Source organism: Nothoprocta perdicaria, unplaced genomic scaffold (assembly GCF_003342845.1).
Source record: "Nothoprocta perdicaria isolate Ctin4 unplaced genomic scaffold, notPer1 scaffold_4, whole genome shotgun sequence".
In the NCBI taxonomy this organism is placed as follows: Eukaryota; Metazoa; Chordata; class Aves; order Tinamiformes; family Tinamidae; genus Nothoprocta; species Nothoprocta perdicaria.
Genome location: NW_020455643.1, coordinates 4,642,984 through 4,668,820, shown reverse-complemented (window position 1 = coordinate 4,668,820; position 25,837 = coordinate 4,642,984). Strand labels below are relative to the sequence as shown.

General features: G+C 41.1%; 1 protein-coding gene across 1 annotated transcript in view; it reads right to left on the bottom strand.

The window, feature by feature from the left end:
* Positions 1 to 25,837, bottom strand: part of FNDC3B (fibronectin type III domain containing 3B) — a 130,698-nt gene that overhangs the window by 91,249 nt on the left and 13,612 nt on the right. The gene's annotated exons all lie outside the window — the stretch shown is intronic.

Here is a 25,837-nt window from a genome sequence, read left to right as displayed (position 1 = left end):
CCCGACGGAGGCAACAGCCCCTCCGGCCCCATCAGGGCTCTTTACGCTTGACCCCCAAGGTGCACAGCAAGCAATCCTCACCTGCCAGAAACGTCATCCCGTGTTATTGGGCAGGGGGGAGAAGCAACACCTCGGACGGCTGACAAAACGTGAGCCCCAACAAGTTTTACCTGCATCTCCCTGCGCCTTCCTCTTCCACAGGATAAAGGCAACCAATTTTCCAAGCTTTTCTCCCAAGTCACACTTAGACTCCTGATTCCTACAGCTGCTCTGCCCTCCATCGGAGCAGATAAAAGGAAGGTTCCTAAAGCACTGTCCTCACGCTCATCAGAGCCACCTCAGTCCCGAGTAAAGCAGAAAGCGACTTGCATCAGCTTTACTGCATTAACTTCTCATCCTTTCCTCTGCTGCTCTCTACACATTGGGTTTCCCAGGAAAAACACCAGCTCTCAATCATAGTCCATTTCCAGCTTCCATTTATTTAATACATAACTAATCAGTGTGGGAGGAAGGATGTGACCCTCCAGGTTGTGCCTGGCTTYCCATGTCACCCTCCCTCATTCCCACTGGCTTTTGTGTTTCACCTCTCCAAGCCCCAGGCTGAGCCACACGGATAAGAGCGGGAGCTGAGCTGAGTTTTAAAACTTGCTTCTTGGCTCGTGACACCACCATACTCTTCAAAAAATAAGCACTAGCACAAACCATATGCTCTTGTTTTCCTCTCTCCAGATAAGCAATCCTGACGACACGATGTGAGATAGCAGGGCGACATTTGACTCATGTTCTATACAGATTAATTGCTCAGGCAAAACAAACATGGTATAATTAACCACATTCTTCTAATTGTCAAAGTAACACTTCTCATTTAAAAACATGAATCTGGGGTATAATCTCTAAAATATTTTTAAGCTTACAACCCATGAAGGCGAGTTTCTCACTGGTTATATGTACTGTGAAATTAATTTGCCATCTAAAACATTTCTCATGTCGCTTAAAAGAGAACAAATTGTAACCTCCAGTTACAGTAGGAGTTTCTACAGCTACAAACGAAGTGGACGTCRCTTTTCAGGGATTCACTGCTGGGGAGCATTTAGAGGAACCAAGTGCAGTTTGGGCAAAATGGAACRGAGAGGTTAAGAAAAGTTTCCAAATATTTCTGTAAAAAGTTGAATTCAATGGTTTTATAATACGGTCTTCAAATTGCTCACGTTGAACAACCTGAGGTTCCCACAGGGATTTGCCTCGGCACAGCAGCGTGGGCTATGACAACGAGGTGAGCAGGGCCTGGAATCCGCAGAGAGCAAGCGGGGTGTGAGGAGAAGGGATTTATCCATTCACAGCTATTCAAGGAATGCTCCTGGTTTCCTCTGGACAACCGTAGGCTGAAAAACCGTCCACTTAATTGCTGGGATTTCGTGGTACTTAATGCTGAGGTCTAATATATCATTTATCAGAGTAAACGAAGAGTCTCAACTACAGCATTTCCCCCTTTAAGAGCAGGGAGAGAAGCTCACCATACACAAAGTGTTATTTTAAAAGAATAAAATACTTGAGATTCAGTAATGCAACCTTCCCCACTCGGATCAAAACAACTTAATAAAAAAATCCTGCAAAAAGTGTGGTTTAATCACTGTGTATTTTGCTCTGCATCTGAGTTGTATCAAATAAATACAGTTTTCATTAGAAAATCATCTTTTCCAAAACTTTCCTGCATCAGCATAATASGAATATTACTGCATACCATATGTTTGAAGGGCTCCCACCCTTTCGCTCAATCATGTGTGCACAGATACACATGCATCTATATGCAGATATAAGAAGAAAATAATCCTGAGAAATAACAGGGAAACTTTAACCCATCAATCTGGGTTCATAAAAGATGTAACCTATTGCAGGCAATAATAATGTAATAATAAAGTGAAATTTTGAATAAACTGCCCTACAATCACACCCATACAAGACTAACTTTTACACTGAGTGCATGTTCAGTGAAACTGTTTAACCTTCATCCAAAGGTTATTGATATTTCAAATGGGTAAGCAGAGCTGCTTGGAAGTTTTCCAACAAAAATTTAGTTATGGAAAATACCAGTTTGCCAGAATCAAAACACATCAAATGCAAATTTTGATGATATTCTGAAGAAAACTCCACAGGCTTTTGAGCAGCGCTCATCTCCCAACTCTCCCGGTGGCTGCGGGAGCCATAGGGACCCGGCCGGCCCCAGATCTCCAGGATTCTCCAGTATCTGCTGGAGCAAAGGGGTGATAAGAGCCAGGAACCCGCTGCGTCCTGCAGCCCGAGCGGGGCTGCCCCGCTGCAGAGCTGCGAGATCTCGGGAAAGGGTCATATTCTAGAATGCCAAATGGTAAGAGGAAAATAAATAAATAAACTTTTGCCTAATATGTAATATTAGGGTTCTTAAGTCTTGCACTACTGATAAATAGCAAAGAAGTCATTTCTAGATTCTTTAATTTTGTCTAGCTCTGCAAATACTGGGTTTACAAGATATATGATGACAAATCAATCCTGAAGCTGAGGTTTCAAGCTAAGTCCTTTTTTTTCCTTCTGCAAAASCCATGATTTAAGTCAAATGTGGCTATAACTAACTCTTCCTTACAGATTACTGCTCCTTAAGACACATAAGATAAGGGATCATCTTGTAAAATGCTAATGCTATTTAACTCTTCCTGCTTTAAGATAAGCAGAAACTTCTTGAAATTACGCACTTACAGATATTTTATAGCCCAATATACTATTCTACATGCATTAATCAAAGCTGTTTGCAGATATTTTATGGAATTGTGCACTACGTGAAAATAGTTTATCAACATTTTTACAGTTAAGCTATTTGAAGCTCTGAAAATGAACCAACTTTAARCAACAATTTATAACACACTACGAAGTGTTTATGAGCACTCTGATGTGATTCAGTTTTCCTTTTCCTTTTTCTAAACATAAACAATTGACTATAGTTTATGTCAATACTCTCCTCAGAATCAGYTTCTTTAACTACCAAAACCCTGGAGCTGACACCAGTGACTTCCCTCCATAGAAAAGCTCGGTAATAAATATTCCCTGTGGTTATTGCTTTGATAGCATGTGCACAGGGCCGCAATCTCACTGAAACCACAGAAGCTGAGGATTTTTCACTTGGTTTTAAAATGCATTTCTGGCTTTCAGCAACTCTAGCACTTTGTACTAGCTTCTCCTTCCCTATAAAAGTATTTCTAACCTTGGAATTGCAAAATTGTGAATCATTTGGAAATCAAAAATAGATGAGCTGCACACTTGAAGAAATAGTTACATCTATAGTTAGTTACGGAAGGGAAGAGGGAAGGGAAYGAGGTCGAAATTTTCATTTTGTTGGAAAGAGTTCGACACTATCAACCACTGCAGATTATGACATTTTTCAGGTTGATTTACCAAAATCACCTCRTGCCTGTCCCCAAGTTACCTGCACTGTTCAACTCAACAGCAGCTGCACCAAGTTGCGCTCCCATGAAGTCCTCCAAGAGCAGGTGACAGAACAGCCCTGGAGAAGCAGCCCTCACTCCATAGGGTCCCAGCAGAGCGGGGCTTACAGCTGCACCCCAAGGCTCAGCAGAAAAACAGAATTATTTTACACACCCTATATCAGCCTCTTCAAAAAGAATCATGATTAATTGTTCATAACAACAAACATCCTTTTCCAAAATGCATGGAATGTTAGAAATATGCATATACAATTTGATAGGAAAAAATTGTAAATGCAGTTTTTTTTTTCCTTTGCTAAAACTCTGACAAAGAACAAAAATCCTGTGCCTTATTTTTACCTCCCCCCTYCCCAAACCCTCGCGCTGAGGAGCGAGGCAATATCCCGATACGGTCACTAAGGGATTTATTTTGTGTTTTTTGGGGAATTGCAAGCGGCCGCCCGGAACGCTGCGCTCCCGCTCATATTCCAAAGGGCCGGACACAAGGGGAGCCATTGAGGAGCCGCGGCCGGCGCCCCCTCGGCAAACACGGCTGTGTTTGGGCAGCGCGCTGGGCAAACACGGGCATTCCTGCGCCCGCCGCGGCCCCAGGCCCACAGAGGCGCCTTTGTGCGGCGCCCCGCGCAACACGCGGATCCGCCAGCGCGGGAAAAGCTGGAAATCAGGCAGGAAGAGCCACGGGATTAGATTTAAGTGTCTTCGGGAGGTCCGGCTTTTGGACAATGGTAGAAGTCTGTCTGGGGGTTTGTCCCCAAAAACATGGCTTTTGGAATGCTTTTAAAGTGGCAAATGGAAATCATTGAGTGTCCATCGGCCTTGAAAAGACACCCAGCGTCACCATGGACATGAAAACTGAGCCATCAGGCAAAGCAATAGCACGTTTCGGCCTGGAGGCAGGTCTGGAAGCCCCTCCAAGGCTTTTGAGCATCCCTAAAGCGTCACTTCTCCCCATCACACCCGCTTGGCCACCGAGCCCGCGGGTATCGAGCTCCGTGCCTCGAGTCAGAGGCAGCTCTGCACTGTGCCTGAAACATGGAACAGGGCGGGAAGTGGGGAAAAACAGCATGGAAAACAGACCTCAACACGCATGAGGATCCAACGGCGGCCAAGAGGACTCAGAGATGCACCCGTGGCTTTGGGCACGTCCTTGGAGCGCTCAGCAGGGCACAAACCCCCTTCCCAGCCTCCAGAACGGCCACCCGAGAACTCCTGGATTTTCTTATTTGCCTCCCTCACCTCGGGCAGCACGTCCACACGCTCCCTGCAGGCACAGGCCACTCACCGCAAGCCAAAAAATTAATCCTAGCTCAAAGGCTCTCTCTAAATGCTGGGGAGACCCATTTTGAAACATAAAATGCAACAAAAATATTTCCACAGAAACCCTGGAACATTATTCAAGCCATCCACAGGAATAAAATACCCCACTTTTGCCAAGTTTTGTTCAAGCTGACTTCAGCTTTCTGCTTAAACAAACCTCAGGCCATACTGACATCATACGCAGCAGAGGCAGCATTTTATTTAAACTCCAAGTCTGAGGGTGTTGGGGAGATTACCAAATAAAGAGCTGATTTTTCATCTCCAGAATCTGAAATGACCTGACTTCAAAGGCTGGATTTAGACTCACTAAGCCAATGGAAAACAAACATCTTTAATCTCCATACGGACACGAGGCTCRAACAAAAAATAATTCTGGCAAAAGTCCTTTATCCTCATACTACCACACATAAAAATAGGCGAAAGGTAGAAAAAATCCAAAAGATTCTACATAAAGAACATGCCTCCCAGGCAAAGTCACTTATTCTCTCTCTTTCTGCTGTCTTTTTCCATCCCATCTTACTCCTTTTTTAAATGTTAAGTTATGCAGGCACTGAGCCTAAATAAACATACCTTAATGCTCAGAATTTACTCTAGGGCAAATCTGGACATTGGGGGTACATGTGCAAACACCTAAATATCTGCTTGCTGTACCTAGGTGCTGCTGCACTTTAAATAACTGCGAAGGAAGCTTTCCACATGAAAGGAAAGGAAAGGTCTGGCAGCATTAAGTGATCATTTTGTGCTCTGGAGATGTTCAGATACTGTACCTCAAATCTTGTTCTTAGACAGGATTCAATATTCTCKGTTCCCTATCTTTGACAATAAGGAGAAGATGCTCAGAAGCCCAAAATATAAAATATATCCCAAAGGAGGAGAGGGCAGAAGMAGCAGCCACATCCCTTACCCTCCAAATCCTGCAACCGATGTGTGGTCCAGGCCCCGCTATGGCAAACTACTGCTGCAACGAAATTCTGCATTTCAAGGCACAAGCTGTTAACCAACAACAGGAAAATAACATTCCAAGTGGGAAAAATACCATAAACTGTTGGAAATTACTAGATGAAATTTATTTGGGGAAATTCCAGGATACTATCCAAGACAGCATATACATCCTTTATTTAGGCACTATAAGGTTAAGTGATCTAAAGAAAAACATCAACTCAGACTTGTTAAAACATACCACGAGTAACAACACGCCGTCACGTTTGTGTTAAACAAAATCACTGTCCTTCTTTTGAGGAGGAATATAGAGTTTCCTGCTGAATAAATTAAGGGAGCCTCATTATTTTTAGCATGCTAAGTGAACCTGTCAATCTACTTACATAATGTATATAATTGTATACTGTATATACAATTAACCGAATCCAGCAAGATGTTAAACGCATGTAATTCCTAGACTTCAGAAACCTAAGCGGTTCTATCTTGCAAGGATGGAGCTATATATACTTAACGCAGCTTAAAAGTATCAAATTGAGCATTAAATGTGGAAGCCCCAGTTCCTTCCTTGTGCTTCAGCAATAAAGCATATGTAGGGTTTGGGTTTTGCCATTGCTATGTTGTTGGTGTCCATACATCACGTCCCACACTGTGAAACCTGCTCCTGTGCAGGAGACGGGAACAACCCCGCAGGTGCCCTGAGCTCAATTCTCACCATATTTCTAAGTCTTTGAGAAGGGAACTGTGGCTTAATTCAGTTTCATCTCTAGAGAATCTACCTTTTTTTAAAAAAAAAAAAAAATAGCACGTGATGGTCAGTGAAGCTGTGGATACTTTCTAAAAATTCCTCTCCCACAGCAACGAAGAGCCTCCACGGGGCAGAAAACACCAGAAAGTTCTTATTTATCAAAAAACTTGCACCACAGCAACACACTGGGAAGCGGCTGTAGGAAAACTGCCATAGCAACACAGCAGCCACAGCTTTGGCTGCACCGTTAATTTAATCCAGACAATTCAGAGTAGACTTATCAGTGTGAATGAACAAAATAAGAACTTGAGAACATAAAACGTGTAATATTTCAATAGGTGGAAACAAATTATTGGGCAGAACTTATGAATTTCTAGTGATTATTGGATATTTATGGACAGAGTTCAGCAATAACTAGAGCAGAAAGCCACCTAGATTCTAAGCCCATCCTTTGAATCAAGCTGGAAATTTATGTGCAACTTCAGAAGGTTCTTGAAAATCCAACCTAAGGTTTAGCTACAAACAGTGCCKTTGTGCAGATATATAGATTTTCGTTTAACTACAGAAGCTATGCAGAATACAGAGGGTACAGAGAAGATGGAGCCTTTTTCAGGTGCCTCGGGAGACACCTGAGATACACAGCTGATAGGATGAGAGGCACAGCCCCTCATCCCCTTAAAATATAAATATATACATATTTGTATATACATATGCATATGTATTTATATATACATATACATATTTATACATATATATATATGGCATCCAAATCCACAGAGATAAAGTTTACATAATATATGTTTCTTCTCCTGTTACATGAGTTATGGTCCATTAATTATTCCACTTCATGGCAGCATTTCCATTATAAATCCAGCAAGCATGAGAAGAATGCAAAGAATATCAGGTAGGAAACACCTGGAAATTTCCTCCRGTTGCAATCTGTTTCAACACTTGGTAACAGGATGTGAATTGTGTATAGAAAAAAAGATAGCAAATGAAGCAAAGTCTTAAAGGATTTCTTGAAGCACTGCAACTTTAACGTATACATAATTCCCCATCCAAAATTAGAGCTTTCTCAACATCACGCAGAACCTACAGCGGCATCAGACTGACATATGCCATTTGCCCGCAGGTTTTCTAAATTATGAATCGAGGCAACTTTCGACACAAATTTCCAATATATATACCTGCTTCCACTGATAATTAACCAGATAATCACTTGAAATCTCACTTGTCTATTCCAAGGAAAATACAAAATAAAGAAAAACACAAAAACGTAGCTCTATTTTTCCTGGACTTCCCTGCTTTTTTTCTGCAGACCTACAAATTCAAAATTTTAAATGTTTTATTTTCTACTATTATATAAAAGACATACCAAAGAATGACATATGAATCACCTAGGGAGCTATCCAAACAAAAGAGCTTAAACTAATGACAGTTAAATAAAAAATACAAAGTAACTAGCTTGKTTTTTCACTCCCTTTCTTATAATTACTCCTCTTTCTATAAGCGGCACCAAAGAATACATTCAAATACAAAAATGATTAAGAACAAACTTATTTCTTTAGAACCCAGACTAAATTAAACCATTGCTATTTTATAAAAATGATAATAAATAGGCAAACATATTTAAGCAGATGAGCATTTTCTTTAGTACACAAGCAGGAGGAAAAAAATGATCYAGGCTTTTTGTAAAGCCTCTTTCAAAGGCTTTCTTCCTTTGTGTTTAAAAATTAATCTTGCTTATTAATTGTTGCCTTTTGAATGAGCAAAGCTTTTAGTTGTGTCACATCTATTAGCAGTGACGGCTCTGCATTAAGCAAATTAAATATTCAACAGTCTCATTCCAAAGTATTTCTGTAGCTGTATTTACCAAGTGCCTTTTTCTCTTTTGCAAATAAAAAAGGTATTTCTGTGGTTTTTTTTTTTTTTTAAGCTTATTTTACATTTCCGAGAAAAAAAATACAAATATTTGTGATAGTTATGTAAATATCAAGTGAATTTTTGCTGTAACAGAAAGCAATTACGGGAATATTCAGTTCGTAGGGCTGGTACCTACGCAGTGTTTAGAATTCCTGGAATTGCTGAGCACCATTCCTGGGSCATCAGGGCAACAGTAACTCCAGCCCCCGTGGCTGCTGGCTGAGCCCTGCTGTGAGAGTAATGGCAGCCTGCGAGAGAAAAGCTCCAAGAAATAAGGAGAGTCGGCAGGGCTTTCAAATCTGCAAATTCCATTTCACACTATCAAAAAAAATAATTAAGTCAAAACGTCTACTTAAAAAAGTTCAAATCTCCATTCATGCTCACGTTCGCTATCAATTATGTGGAAAAGCTGCATGAATTTTATTTTCCATTGTGATCAGTGACCCCTTTGGAAGCAGGAATGAAAGATCTATTTTATTTCTCCACGCATTTTCTTAGTTTGGGAGATTTGATAGATTCTCTATTCATTTAATTAACGTGGGGTTATATCTTGAGGACATGTTCTAAATAACTGCTGTGCATATACATGTTAAGCAGGCAAGCACAAATATGCACGTAGGTAAAACAATTTTATGTATAAAATTGCAGAATGAGAATGTGAACAGCACTGTTCCAAAATCAAAAATACCACGAGATGAAGAAAAGTTATAAAAAGTTACCAAAGAAAAATTACACTCCATGCAGAATGATGGCAACATGGGAAGGAAGGGGAGAGGGGCAGCATATGCTGTCCCAAAAGTTTTCTTGGTAGCACAGTTCAAGCAATCAATAGAAAAAAACACTTTAACCTGATTTGTTTCACTAATAATTATTCTGAATTTCAAAGGATGCAGAACAGCCTTCTCCTATATCCTCGTAACATGCCATGCAAAATAATACAATACACAATAATACGTAAGAGTTGGACACAGTTTTTTGATGTATCTGGTTATAAAAGGTGTCCTGTTAGATGAATATTCAACCTGTTCAAGCCTGTAACGTCTCCTGCCTCAGCACTGCAGACAGAAATGCAGACTGGTGTTTCAGATCGGTGTTTCACGCCTGCTATTTTTGGAGCCATCCAGAATATACACAAGTAAGCATAATTTTATGAAGAATCCTCCCCAGTGAATGCAGTGACACAGCAGACCAACAGCAGATACACTTAGTGCTCATTCCTCACAGTAAGAGATTTAAAATGAAGAATACAATTCTACAAAAATAGCACAGTAATAAAACTCAAAGATTTACATCAGATTTAAAGATTAAGAAAAAGATTATTTWAAAAAGTGGAAAAGAAACCACTGAAAACTTCCACTTTTTTGCATAATATTTTTATATAATTAAAAATAGCTGAATATTAGCAGGTCCTTCCTCAAAAAGCTTATGTATAGATCTGTTATCTTGTCATTTAAGCTAAAAGCACAACTGATGCAGAAGGGTTACAGGGTTATAGTGTTCAAAAATCTTTCCCTTATGCAAAGAAAAGGTTGCAAATAGGTTTGGGGGAAGCGTTTCCCCCTTCATCAGGGGGCTGAATCCTTGCAGGGATCAAAACCATTTGACAAAAGTCTAAGCAAACAGGTATTTTTTCTTTCATACAAAGGTTAAACCTTGTGATACTGAAACCATTTTTTTGCATTATCAACTATCACAAAAAATGCAATTCTAACCACTTTTTTTTTAAACAATTTTTATATGAAATGACTTAGGTTTATTATAAAGAGATCCTATGCATATAGTTAGCTGACCTTGTTGTTTGCTCAGCTACCTACCACGTACTGCATGCTAAACATTACAAAGGCGGCTATATTCTTTCTTTTCAGCATTTGGCTACAAAACACTACAAAAAAAATCTTGAAAAATCTTTGTGCAGGACCAAGTAAAGGATCAATTGAGAAGCTCTGGTTGTCTCTGTGAGAATCACGGAGCTGCTGGTTCATTTTCTAGTCTAGTGTTTAGAGCCATCTAACAAAGTATTTGTTGGCACACCACTGTGAAACTTTTTTTTTTTTTTTTCTTTTTAACGTTATAACAAGCTTCCTGGAGGAAAAGAAAAATCAAAGGTGTAAATAAAACCACAACTGTTAAGTGAATGTCTGGTATTCTACAGTTGGACTTAAGAGAGTGCATTTTTCATCCAGTGTAAACCACAATCCTTGATTTTTAATACCTTGCATGAATCTCGAATCCTGCAATTGAAATATTCACTTTTACCCTGAACCTCCACACGAGAAAGAGGGTTATGCTCTTAGAACAGCGGCTCCAGAAGAAACGAAGGTGTTCCAGAAATCAGCTTCATTGAACATTTTAAAACAAAAAAGTAATTTCTGAGATGCATTTAGGAATTCCACAGCCTTAACACAGCACAAGGAAACACCCATCAAATAATACAAGAAAATGAATTACACGTTGCAGTCTAACTAGAGTAGTTTTCGGTATTAACATTCTCACACCACTAGCTTTAGCATTAAGTAGCTGTTTTCATTTACATGTTCTGCACTACACTTCAAGAGAGAACGAAAATAAAGTTAGGCTGAAAAATGCAGTCTAAATTTTCTCGTTCAGCTGAGTTTACACGAAGATGTCCCAGCAGTTTTGGTGCAAAACMAGCAGTCTAGGGCAGCCAGGAAGAAGCCCGAGCTGAGCAAGGCCCTAGGAAGGCTGAAGCAGAGCACAGGCAACCGGCAGAGCTCCAGCAGGGCCTGGAAAAGCACCTGGAACAAACGGCTATGCTTATATAGGAAAGTAAGGAGCCCAAGATCCYGTGCACTGTCATGGATAGCAACTTATGAGTAAGAAGTGAAGCCCATGAAGCCCAGACAGGGAGAAGCTTATTACAAATTAATAGACGTGGCTATAGTCGGGTAGTTGCAAGAACTGGGAAAAGGTAAATGAAGCAAGCTCGAAGTACCTATTTTAACTGTATTACTGAAGTAATGCAGCAAGTAATGTAAACTTTAAATCATTAACTATTTAAATTATAAAACCTGCAAGCAGGAATAACCAGACAAACATATTCCCATATTTTGCTTAACTGTCAAGGGAGGTTTTCCCAATAAGAAGTATCAAAATCATTAAAACTTTATGAACAGCTGCTGAAAAAGCTCGAGGACAGGGAAAATGAGGGGTCTGACAGACAGTTTCTTTCAAGTTCGCTTCCAACGTGGCTTTTGGCATCCCTGACCCAGCCCACGACGATGGCTATCTTGGCTGCCGCGATGAAAGCAAGCATCACATTTGATCTGCTGGGAGCCTTGCCTAAGAACTGTCCTATTTGATCTAATGTGGGTCCCTGAAGTAGCTACACTGCTAACTCCTCAGTGCCCATYGCTCTCCTAGGAATCCTTTGTCAGATGCAACTTGATCCCAAGGCTCTCCTGCCTGAAACTGCCTTCTTTGTAACCAGAGTAARTGCTTCAACAAGAGCAAAGTTACCAAAAAGTCCATAAAATTAGCACCCTGTTTCCTTTAAGCAGATTATATTTTATTAACATGCCCCTAACACTCCAGAAAATAAAGTATCTCTTGTGAAAACAATCTCAAAGCAGCAGCTGCCCATGCTTARGCAGGCAGCGTTCCTCAATCCTGCCCAAGGAGAGTCTAAACTAGAGCAAGGAGGGAGTCATCTCAACCAGCTTCACAGCAAGCAGRTCACAGTGAAGAGTTTAATCCACATTCACCCCATCTAACTTCAGGTTCCCAGAGCAGTTGCCTCATTGATGCCTCAGGTAGCCTGAAGTACCCCGGGATGACGCTGACATTCCAGAGAGAACCCAGGCCACCAGGCTTCTGGCTTGGTCCCCTCAGTTCAGCATCTGAAGCTACATGAGACCAATACAAGCCTTTGGGCATTCACCAAGCCTAACAAGTGAATTACAAACAATTGCCTCCATAACAAATCATCCTTAAGACACAGTTATTCCATTCTAGCTTCTTGGAGCCCACAGAATCTTTTCAGACTCTTAAGACTCCTTCCTCATCTTCTCTTCTCCTAATTCCTTCCCCAGAGATGCACTTCCAGGAAAGCTTTCAGTATGAGCTATTGGGAGGCTAGAACAGAAACACCATTTTTAAGTTATTTGCCTCAGTGTCTCTTTCTAAGGCATGGTGACCACAGATCTGAGCAATATCTTCAAAAACAAACATATGCAAAATTGAGCAAGTTTCAGCTTGTTAGTCAACGGAGAAAAACATTACTTCAAGGATACAGGAAATGAAATAATCTCTACTCTTTGATGTTCAAGTATTCTTCCATCTTGTGAAAAGTAATTTTGATCATAGGCTGTTATTCAATGCCTTGCATTGCAACAAGGAAGACTTATTTTAAAATAAACATACTCAGTTTCTGAAGTGTCTTAAGATATTTGCCTTTATCAGTCCCCAACAACCCCTACTCTCTCGCTTTTCCTTTTACTTTAAAGACCAAATGACTGCCCAAGGCAGATTTTTTTTTTCCAATTTTTTAACATATTTAGGTGGTCTATTCTATACACAAGTTATTGTATTCACAGCAGGTTCTACTGAAGAAATTAAGCATGGGATAACAAATTTGCTCATATAGGTGGAGAGCGAAGGAAAGCAGATTCTCAAYGGCCAGCTCCTTGTGCTCATTGCCACATTTTCCCCCACACAAGCAAGGCGACAGTCACACACACCTAAGTGTGAGAACCTGGCAAGGCAGAATGAATGTTCTACTGTCAGCAAAAATCAAGTGACAAAAATCAAGGAATTTTATTTCAAAGCGCTTGGTGCACGTTGGGAAGCTAAGATGCATTTGCATCCACACAACATCAAGAAGCACACAAAACAAGGAAAAATGTTTKCTTCCAAAGAAAGTTTTCCAGCTGATATACCACTATTAGTCATAACATGTTCCACCACACAGCTAAAAYAAATGCACGCGTTCTCGACGAGTATATGGCAACACCTCCAGGGCTACAGGAGCACTCCAGGACTCRCAGATGGTGGCAACGTGGGGGCGGGCGGCAGCGATCTCCACATCTGCTAGTGTGGGAAAAATCCATGTTGGTGTTTTGTCAAATTGTCTCTATTAGTAATGACTACAGCTGTTCTGCATCGGGTAATGTATGTTGCAACACTTCGCCGAGGAAAGGGACTCCACGCACAACTATGCCCTGCTGTTCGTGCTCAGCTGTACAACACTGATTTGTCAAGGGAAATGCCACAGGGATTTTTTTCTTTTTTTTTTTTTTAAACAGAGAAAGAGCATTGAACGCAGCTGTTTCTGCTTCACGTGATGTCAAAAGAAACCCTTTCTCCTTACCATGTATGTATTTTTCACTGTAAATTAAAATGTTTCGCCACTAACACAATTGCCCACTGGCAAAACACAAAGAAATGCCAAGGACGTATTCAGCTTCAGTTAAGTGGTTAAGGGCTTAGAAGAGGCCAGAGACKGTCTGGATTTTAGCAGAAAGCCACACAGGACTGTGAAGTTATCCCCTCTATGTTTATCAACTTAAGCCTTTGAAAAAGCAAATGATTTTAATACACATACAGCTCCTGCCATTGATAAGTTCTTGCACATAAAGAAACTATGACCAGGACTCACATGCTCCCATTGGAAGAGGTCAGTGCTCTGGGTTGGAACTTTCGTTTACCATTCTCTTGTCACTTGTACATCAAATAGGTGCCCTCTCCAGAAGTTATTTAAAACAAGAAATACTTTAGAGTAAGGACATAATAACTTCTCCAACCCCTTGGCAGGCGTATCCACCTCTGTTCCCCTTCAAAATACCCGAGTTGCAATCAGAACCTGACATTTTTGTGCATCTTCCCCAGAGCTCAGGTTTCAAACTTTATAAAGCTACTTAAAAAGAAAGGAAAAAAAGAAAAAAAAAAAAAAAGAAAAAAGAAAAAAGAATCCCTGAGCACAGAGCCCCTTTGTATGCCATTCCAGGTGGGGAACTTTGTCCTGCTGCTGGCAGACATCTCCGAGAAGCCTCTTTCTTGGGGGAAAGGGCAGCAAAAAATCTCATCTTCCAGAGGACAGAGTAGCTAGCATTGTAGCAAGTCATTTGTGCCAGTAAAATGGGGCTGCTGTCAGTATTTTGTACTAAAAGCACCATAATTTTCAAAAGATGTTTACAGGTCAATGAAAAGATTTCAGGTTTTCAGAGAGTAGTATAAATGTCAGAAAGGGAAAGAGCTAACTGGGAAGTTGAACAAAATTCAGAGACAGGCAAAATTTCTATTTGAAAGTGTGTGCATTGTATGTGGGTTTTTTTTCCTTGTACTCTTCTATTCACCATCATAATCCAAAGAAGGATAAAAATATCAGATGGACAAAATTGCACAAATACAGGTCCTGGAGGAAAAAAAAAAAATCATACATGCACCGATAGCACACAGGTTTATATTTAAAGAGCCATCTACTTTTTCACCACCTCACATGCAGACCAGCAGAAAGGCAGACTCCTGTTCCTGAGACCCCTTTACCTCCCCCCAAAGCATCCTACTTCAGAAGCTCTGTCCCAGCCCAAGCGGGGTGCAGCTGTGGGYGCAGGTGCCGGGAGGTCTGTATCACAGCTTGCTCCCTGCAAGGATCTCGCAGTTTTCCATGGACACCACAGCAGCACGGATCCACCGTGGTGCAAAGAAGCCGCCACCTTCCTCTTCCTCAGGAAGCAATGAGTATTCAGCGCAAATAAACCTATTCTTACAGTTAGACATAGCTCTCCTACACGGACACCGAGAGACGAGCAAATAAGGGTCTGCTACAAATAACTCTACTTCTTTCAAGAAAAGAAAGCAAGATTTGGATGCAAACTTTTTGCAAACTTGTAACTAAGTTTGCAAACTTTTTGCAAACTTACAAGCACGGATGTAGACACATTGAGCTTTTTTCTTTTGTTTTCCTCTTTTTTCCCTTTGAAACCTAGAGAGGATGCTTCAAGGACAGAAAGATTTTGTCAACATTCATGCTGCACCACCATCAGCACCAGACTGAGTCTTTCACATGCTAATATATGAATGACCTACCAAGTAGAGGTAATTCTAGCACCCTGCACAAAGTACATGCATGTGACCTGCTCCTTCCCACCTGGTGGCAGGGACAAACTTGCTGAGGATYTATTTCATCCTCTCACCCTGATAAAGATGTTAAACCACAATACTCTCAGTTTCAACCCTACAAACACCACTTTTAACCAGCTGCCAGTTAGACTTGTCCTAGACTACTTGGCTCTGAAGGTCAAGTTTTCACCCTCTAATCCACATCTCCCTAAGACAAAATGTTACCAACCTATGAAGTAAACATTTTTCTTTCCCAAGTTGAAAGTATACAAATTCTAGAGAAAAAAAGAAATTTCCTCTCCAATTTACAAATAATTTTAGCAGTTTAAACATCTAAATATTTCAAATATTCATTTCTTACCTAACAAAATTGACTTTAAAGGAAACTACTATACAAAGTTTAACTGCTCCTTGTGAAAAGCATCCGTTCAGCAAGATGTTGCCGAGTCCGACTGTGGCAACAACGCGGCTGTTTCTCGAAGCTTTGGAGGCTGCTCAGATACAGCCATGGCTTTAGGAAGAGCAGTACATGCTCTGTGCCTGGGGCTGCAGCTCCACCAGTTATATAGGTGACCACTTYACAAAAAAAGCCCTCACTCTTCTGGCATCTTTGAATTCCTAGAATTTCTAATATTTGAGTTGATCAGAGAAATTCCTGATTGTTGAATTTAAGCCACAGCATGATGAAAAACTTGGAAATTAAATGCTGAAGTCATTTCCCTGAATTCAATTGGCTACTGTCACTTAGAGTTACCAGTCAAGGGGGAAGCCTGTTCACTCTCAGGGTGGAAAAATACTCCCAGCACAGAAGTCCTAAGTGCTTCCTATGGAGTGGATGGACTGAATCAGTGAAATACAGAACATGCAAATCAAGCAGGAAATAAGTYGGAAACACCAAGAGCAGGACTAGCCACCGTGCCCTGGAATCGTGGACCACGAGATGAGGGGCAAAGAGGCAGCAGAAGGTCACAYCTTGCTGCAGCAGCTACCTAGCAGGCCACCTGCACCCCTGTCACTGCAGGTTGCCCCTCTCCAGCCGTATAAAAAGGACCATTGAGAGGARGGCCTCAGCACAACAGCATTGCTGAATGCCAGCAAACGAACAACAACAGAGATAAAACAAAGAAATAAGGAAAAAAAAGGCATTTTTACCATTATCTCTTTCCAGAGATGCAGCATAAGAAAATACAATTAATATTTTCAGATAGGATCCTCCACAGCCTTTTATCTTTTTAGCAAGTTATTTCTGCAGAGAACAGACACAACGGCACAGAGCTGTCTAAAATTAGCAGTATTTTGTTTGCCCTTTCTGCACCGAAATGCTCTTTTTTTTTAGGAAGTGACAATTCGGAACAAGAGGCTAAATTACAGGCTCCAAAACAAGTTGCACAGGGGACAAAGCAGCGCCACGGGCCGGTCAGCGAGCCCAGGGCCTGCCAAGGGCTGCACCGCCTCCCACCCTGGCCTCTGCATCCGAATTTCTCCTCAGGGAGAAGCACAGGGGCTGAAAGGTCGGTTCCCCCAGCAGCTCCCGACGGGCACAGAGAGTCACTTGTTACTGTGGGGAAGGAGATGACATGTGCAAAGGCAAATCCCTGCTACAAAACTGCTGAAAAAGCAAACAGCTTTGGTGACAGCAGTRTGCAAGCACATGCTATGGAGGCAAAAAGGCAAAGAGAGAGAGAGAAGATAAATACACATATTCCTTATCAGCAGCATTGCATGGCATATGCTTTTAAGGGCTATGCAGCTTGAAAGGCAAGATTTTAGTCTCTGGTGATATTTGTACTTAAACTGGAATGATTGTTGCTTTATTTAATCTCTTCGCACATTTTAAATTATAAATATTCCATTCAAAAGCATCTAGAYAATTGCAAAAACTGCATTTAGCAATTCACTAAACTTGAGAAGATTAACCACTATGCCTTCCTGGCGCATCCACCTTAAAACAAATAAAAATAAAGAAATAATGCCCCAAAATTAAACACTCAAAACTGGTCATTGCAGTATAACTTATAAAATAAGCCAAAGGCTTAAAAAGAGTACAAAGAGAAGAGATGCAGTGTTGAGGGAGAAATGCAAGGACACAGCGCAGGGTCAGAAAATAACTACAGCTATTTCTAGCACAGCAGCTGGCTCAAATAACTGGTTAATTCACTTAACTCATTTTGTGCATAAACTTTTCTACTACATATAGAATGGAAATGACTATGGAAATGAGCAGCACTTGGTAGCTGATAAATGCCAGGTATCTGCCATAGACCTCTTCCTGCTAGTTTGTGTATATTATGCAATACAAAATAGTTAGCCCAAATTCGATGCTTAAATACCGGGATGGCCTTAAATCTGAAATCCAGTTTAATTCATTTAATTTGCTGTGCTTGGCAACAAAACAATTCTCTTATCAGCTGCACCTTGAGGAAAACACAAACTACCTRAGTTTAAGAAAGGCAACAACTCCTTGGAGAAGTGGCACCAATAAAGAAACCAGAGACCATTCCCAAAGCCTTTGAACGCATTGGGCCTCATGGAATTAGCTGCAAAGGCACTGCTGAAAGGGAGAGAAGGAGAAAATTCAGCCCGTGACACCAACGCTATGACACTTTTGGGGTTTTTTTCCCCTAAACACATGGCKTACACTAAAACACTCAGGATGTTTCCATATGTTCTGCATGACACATTTTTCTGCTCAATTGGAACTACTGTAACACTATTAACATATAGAGCTCTAATTGTGTCTATCACTTCCACATGCCTCACCACAAGTTCTTTCTGTTTAGGATCTTGCCACATTGTGATAACTAAGTTTCCTAAGRGAATTTTGCATTTAGGGTTTAATAGGAGCTCCATACTGCTTATATGCTCACTGAAAGCAGCACACTGCGATGATTCCCAAGTTCTGCAGTGCAAGTTCCTATGTCAGTCATAAAGAAATAAAAATTACCATTTGCACACAACCAACCTAATGTTTGTATTCTCAGAGAGGGTTACTCTCCTAAATGCTTATCATTAAAATAGGCTTCTAAATAGCATCATGTTAGCTGTTCAACATGGTATATACAACAGCATCATGAAATGGGCTAAACTGGGGAAACGGCTACATTTCACTGCTAGCGAAGTAATAAGAGTAATAATGCTGCAGTTAAAACGGTTTATAGACAATGCACCAGAATGGGCATCCCTGTGTGCCCGAGGGACAGGAACCCTTAAACACAGCAACTGTGCCCTCCCCAAAAGCCTCTGCAAGTTGAATTTCTTGCCTGGGAAAGTATCAGGAAAGCKTCCCACTCCGATCCCAAATGTCACTGCTCAACAGGGGACAGGGCTCGCTAAGGAGCCTGCTAGTGAGGCTAGACTATCTGTAAGCATCTCTATGAAAGAGATGAAACAAAACGAACCCGAGTACCCTGGAAGACTGGAGAGTTTAGAGAAGTGCCAGTGCTCACACAGAGAGCACGGAGCATCCCTTGAAAACACTCTGGCTGCTGCTTTGTGTGAACACTCCTGCCCAGSCTGCTCCGCCACACTAGTTATCAAGCTGCTCATAAGAGCAGAGGCTCCCAAAAGAGATGCTCAGGAGAAGCTTAATTAAATACCCGGTTACTACTGATGTTTAAAAAGAAAGCACATGCACAAGCACTTCCATGTGACAAGATCCCATGGGGGAATTCTATAAAATAAGCATCAAGCCTTTATTTAAAATAATCAGAGAAACAATTAGACCATTAAAGGTGGATGAAAGCAGAAATTACTAGTGATCCCTTAACTCAAGGCATTCACAGCTCTGACCTGCAAACTGGACCAAAAGCAGGTTTGTTACGTATTTATTTTTGTCTGACGTGAGCACTAAATCCACCAGCTCTTCAGCAATAGCTGCTCAATAAAACACAAATTTAAAAGAGACAGTCCATGGATAGTCCATTTTTTTACAAAACTTTTTTCCATCTACCAGCATAGAGATGTCTACAATCTTAGGAGCCTTTTAAAGATGCTAAACTTAAATATAAATACATGGAACTATGAGTTATTTTTCTACTTCACATGCCATGATATGTAAGGATAGATAAGAATCTAATCACAATATTCATCTATTCTAATTACAGCCATTTGTTCAAATACATATTCCAAAGAAAAAGATATTTGATTAGTAGGATAAAAATAAGCCATCCATCCATGGAAGGAGGAAAAAAATACAGAGAATGGAAGGGTAGAAAAGACAACCACAAGGATGAGACTATAAAGCTTAACAGGATTTCTTAGCGAATCCTCATTCCTTTTTTTCCAGGTCTAGTTTCTTCAGACTCCATCAGATAGTATCTGATCTATATGAATATTTATTCCAGTCTGTACACAGCTCGGTTATAGCAGACACAAGCACAGGCCTGCAACAGTCACAATGAAAACCACAGCAGAATCTTTATTTCTCTTTAATCATACAAAAGGAATAGTGTTGGTCATTAAGAAGCGTTAAAAGCCACACAATTGTATTTAATCGTTTTGAAAGGAGGATGAATGTCCTTCCTATAATGAGATGGGAAAGAAGACATTTTCYTAACTTGCTAATTTTATTTCTTTAAGGTATTCCTACTTGAATTTTACAGTAGTTGCCCTAAGACAATGACAAGAAAAAAATTCCAGTATGATAATGGATAACTGAGTTCTGAAAATGTATTTATAAGCACTCTGCAGGTCAATAATGATAAAACTCAACAGGAAGAACCAAAGGAAGACACAAGTAGCTACAAAAAGTAATGTCAGTTCAGGGGACTTCTCTGAGATKTCAGGTCTCTAGTGGGAAACCCATGGGTTGTGTTCAGGAATTAGCACAGAAATTGCTGGTGCCATCTGCTTTAGGAGAAAGCTTGCATTTATCTTTCCAATTAGACTTACAATGTGTGAGAACCATTACTGAGCACTCCAAAGGTTTCCTGCTCTCTCAGCTTGATGATGGGAGAAATGGGGTCCAAACAAAAGGCAGCGATGGAGAAACCATCTCATAGTCAGAGCACCCAGCAAAAACTGGGCTTCCAACAAGACTTACAGAATAGGATCTTTCTTAAAAAGTCTGCAAAAACTACATTAACTGTGAGCACAAATAAATGCATGAGTTATAGCAACTTTTCCACCCACCGTGTACTATGACAGCAGTAAACAAGGCAATTTTATAATTATTTTGGTACTAACTGCAGAAGGCACCACCTGACAGGAAGCTGGTCTGCTCCAACTATATCAAAATAGAAAAGAAGCAGGCAAAGCATCTAGTCTCCAAGAAAATTACAATGTGATACTCTTAATTATACTAATTGTGTTTCCTGGTATTGAGGCAGGATTAATATAGTATTTCTTATGCTAGATTTCATAAACACAATTGGTTTCAGCTTCACTCTTCTTCATAATTGTATTTCTCAGTTCTTTCAACCAATTAGCCACCAATTACGCTCATTCCATTTTGCAGATGGCTGATAAACATTCAAGATATCAGAATTTTCCCCCAAGGGAGGCAAATTACTTCTTACTTGTTAAGTAACCTTAATGAACCCTTAGTGAAAATCCGGTAGGCAAAAATCACCCAGAGCTTGCTTACTATTTCTGTGCAAGAAACCTCCACCCAAATGAGAATTAAACACCTCTTGAACAAGCACACGAGAGCAACGTCTTAAGAATAAGAAAATGACCACCAATACGTATGTATATGCACGCATAAAAACACTTTACTCTAGAAATTACCAATATATCTGAGCCAGAAGCAAGTCTCAAGGCAACAGGTGCTGGGAAGGGTACTGGAAAGATCCTGTTTGTCTCTCACTCCCACCCTMCTTGTCAAAGTCCCTTCTCCAGACTCAAAGCTCTTGGCTCAATACAATAGAGAATGACTGGCATTGTGTGGCTGTTCCCATTCCAGGCACAGCTCCAACACTCACAATTCAGCTAGAAATGYTCAAAAATGTTATTATGAGATACTATCTTCTGCTGAAATAAAAATAATATCACGTACTGTTGTGCCAAGCTCATCTGTAGAGACCTAGCTAAGATGGTATTTGAAGAGAATGAACCTTAGCAGATAAGAGGTGAAAATCAAAAGTGCRCATTTTTCTGAGCATTTTAGGCTGGCTTTTAATCAATAACAGTCTAATCATGCTTAAAATGTACATTGCTTGAAATATGACATTCCTGTAACACAGACAGTTACAGGTCACATTCTGTTACTCACAACTTCAGGCAACTTTGTCTGAAAGCTCTACCAGTATAGAAATAAGCATCTTGAGCACCCTGACAAAAAAAGCACACAGGAGATAAAAAAAAAAAAACAGCAAAAGGAAATGGTGACTATTTCAAACGSGGAAAAAAAAAGTCACTGACGCTTTCACCACTAAGTTGACTCAGTGATTTGGGTCTTAACAAATGATTTCTTAAGAAACAGTGATTTAATATGCAATGAAAATATTTTTCATACAGAAAATGATCTATTGACCTTACAGGCAGAAATACTGTCAGAGRTAGAAAATCCATACAAAGCATTGCAGTGACTATTCACAAATCTTGGGGCAGAAGAAACAAGCAAGACTTTTAGGGGGTGATGATACATAGTATACTTAAGTACACAACAGATGAGATTTCTCAGAGGGTGAAAGTCATCCGGCTCGGAAATTGGACAAAGTTAATTTCAACACCAGCATCAGCAGCTGCAGAGAATGCACCTTTCAATACCAAGAACAGCTCTCTTCAGAGCAGGCAGAAATACAAGGTAACGTTCAGCAAAACCAACAAGCTTGCATTCTTCACCACCAAGATATTAAAAGCCAATTCAATTAATACAAAAATATACCATCACCCAAAGGTATGTTTTTTAAAAAAAGGTCAATTTTTTAAAATTATTGCAATATTTCATATTTTCTAATAAAAAATTCTGTAATTAAGCTGAGTGACAGAGCTTTATCCACATGCCCCAACCCACATCTCCGACCTTAATTTCACAATCTATCAATAAATGACCCACCTTGCTGCCAAGGAAGAGACCCTAATATCCTCAGCCTCCTCAAGCAGGGAATTTCATCAGCAAACCTAAAACGAAGCTATAAGCAGAAGTATTTGGAAATTGCTAGCAAGTTTGTTTCAGTTTCTCCTTTATTGCCGAAACGGTCATGGAGAAAAAGYCGGCCTTCAAATGCGCTGCCTAACGTCTGGGTTTGGGGACTGACGATSAAACTGTGTAGGAGGAGGCATCTGCATTCGTCATTTTATAAATATGATAAAATATTTGCAGTGCCAGTTCAGATGGTCAGAATGGAACCCGTGAAGTTAATAAAAGCTACAATGTTGGCAAAACCTGCTTTGTAGAGAATAGAGGGTTTCATTTCTCCAAGGAAACAACATATTGTTGCCAGCCTGACCCCTTGTCCAAAGAGATTTGTTGCCTGCCGTGCGCTTGGAAAAGGGACATCATGGAGTGCCGGTCAAAGCCTGACCACCCCTCATGCCATGAGCCACTGCAGCTCTTCCACACGGGAAACTGGAGACCATCCAACAGGATTACTGAGCTCCAAGGATGGTGGTCAAGGGTCTGGAAGGCCAGGTTTTCTCCCCAATCATGCCAGTGAGGGGGAAATGATGTGAGGAAGAAGAGATGGATATTCCAGGTTAACTACTGCCTGTGCCACTGCTGTTGTCAACAGGGACCATGGGACCCTGTTTGGAGACCAGCAATTAGCGTGGAGAGGGGATGACAACTTTTTGACACAAGGGGCGGAGGAGGCAACGAGGAGCGGTGTGCTGATAGACCTGGTACTAATGGATGGAGAAGGATCAAGTGGAGACGTCACATGGAACAGCTCACAAGGACTTGACAGACTGGGTGTCCGAGATGCACATCACATCACGCAGGGGAAAAACAACAAACAACAACAACAAGACRCCTGTACATCTGCTGCTCTTCTTGATATTTCACTTCCTTCCTCCTTCTCTCCTCTACGTACGTACACACACACTAACCATGACTAAGGTCAAAAGGACAAAGAATATAGAGTACGGGAAACCAAAAAATTGTCTATGAGAAGTAATAGAACTTAATAATTTGATAGAATAATTCTTTGACTTTSCTGGTCAACAAATATAATTGTTTCAGATTATGAAGGCTGAGTATAACTGCTYTACTAGCTTAGAACTATAGTTGTGTTAAGAAACTTTAAAAGGATTGAAAACACTGACTAATGCATTTGCAATGTCTGTAGACCGAGTAAAGAATGTGGATCTTGGATTTTAAAATACTGACACCACTGATTGGAATGTGCTGGGTCTACAGTTGAGGCAGTATTTTCATTTAAGCAGGTCCTACATAGACAATTCAAGTATTTCCACATAGCCGGGCCTGCTTTTACCTTAAAAAAATAAATAAAAAATCACATATATATCCATATCTACTATGTCATATTCAGAAACTGCTAATATGAGAATGCTAATGAGACACTGATTTTCAAGAGTCCCTCAAATTCATTAGAATGCATCACACTTTCTGATCCTTCCAGGCACAGGCAAATAAAACAACGGGGCAAAGGCCAAATACAAGACCCGCATATTTGCCAACCCAAAGGATTTTGGAAGGTAAAGACACAGAACACAAGCCCTGCGTCTTCAAAGCCTGCCAAGGCACTTCCAGAGATAAACGCACTTTCCAGCAGTAGAATTCGCAGTATCCCAAACCAGCGATTCTCCTCTGCACCAGAGGAGGAGCGGCTCTGCTCGGGTCCGCGCACGCTCGCCAGCTCGAGCGGCTCGCCTCCCGCTCCGGCCTCCCGCTCCGGCCTCCCGCTCCGGCCTCCCGCTCCGGCCTCCCGCTCCGGCCTCCCGCTCCACGCGCGGGTGACTCGCGTGCGTCCCGCGCTCGGCACGACCCAGGCGCCTCCGCCGCCGCTCCCGGCTCCGGGGCGGCCACGTCGGCGGGAAGCGGCTCCCACGCAGCCCGGCCGGAGCCCACGGAGCGCGGCCGGTCRCTGCCGCTGCCAGGAGCCTGGTAASCGCCCCGCACGGCCCYAGCGCTGCGCAGGCCTCGCAGCTCCTACCTACACTTAGAGTTTTCATATCCCAAAGGATGGGAAAGGATGGGAGAGACTTTCAAAAATCTTCATGCCTTCAGCAGTGTTCAGCCTTGCTCTCAGCGGGCAATGCATGGCGCCTTTGGAAAGGATTAATATAAGCCAAAGCAAATTCAGTTACACATTGAGCGTTTGTTCCTGTTTAAAGTTCTGTATCCAGGGAATTAGGTTAAATAATAGATACTAATTTGCCATACTTTAGTCACAATGGATTTTTAAAGTAGTGTAAAGTAGTCGTTTTGTGCAGCAGAGCGCTCTATAAGCTAAATGTACTATTGCAAAGGCATCCTAGCCAAGATTTATTCCAGGCACATGAAAAAAAAGAGTCATGAATATTCGCAGTGTTATCAGATTCAAAAAGCAAAGGCTGCCCTCTCGGAACACAAAGCATCCGATTGTTCCTGCTGCCTTCTTACACAGCTTCCCCTACCACATCCTAGCCCGCTGCAACAAAACCATGGCGAAGAAAGGGGTTTTGTGCTGCCATCCCAGGGACGATAAAAGGGGGGAAAGAATCTACTGAGTTAGCTCTCCCTCCCTACGCAAGATTTCAACACAAGTTTCAGTTACTGCATAATCAAGACTTTTTTATTATTATTATTTATCATATATTAAAGACCAAAGGGTCTGCTTACTACATCTCTACCTGAAATAGGGGTAGAATAACCACACACAACTACAGGTAATATGGACACCTCCCCTGGCAATCAAACCCAGAACACGGGGAGATACCAGCGCTACAAAAATGTGAGCTTACCAGATCCCTGCAGCCAGCCAGGCTAGAAGATGAGCCACAATACTCTATAAAGAATGATACTGCCTCTGTAGATAGAAAAGACTTATTTTGGCTAATACAGCAAGGACTGTTTGGACAGGAATTAGAAAGAGCCTCACGTGACTCTTCCCAACCATAGTCCTCCCCAAGAGCTTTGTTCTGAAGGATATCAGGCAGATAATCCATCTTTTCCCAATAATAGAAGGGACCTTAATAAATCCCCAAACTTATTTGCGTCTGTTGATAAACCAAGGAGRGCAACAGGGACCAGAGATGTGAGCTTTCCATCAAATACTAAATCTAAATACCAAATGTAACAAGTTCAGACACTGCAGATGAAGAGTAAGAATTGCATTTTAAACATCATATTAGCATGGAAAAGGTCCTTTCTGTAATAGAAAGGCAGAAAAAAAAAGAACAAAAATAAAAGTTGTGTCACATCACAGCAAGAACCACATCACCACCGCACGCTSAAGTAAAACACAGCCAGTTTTATAGC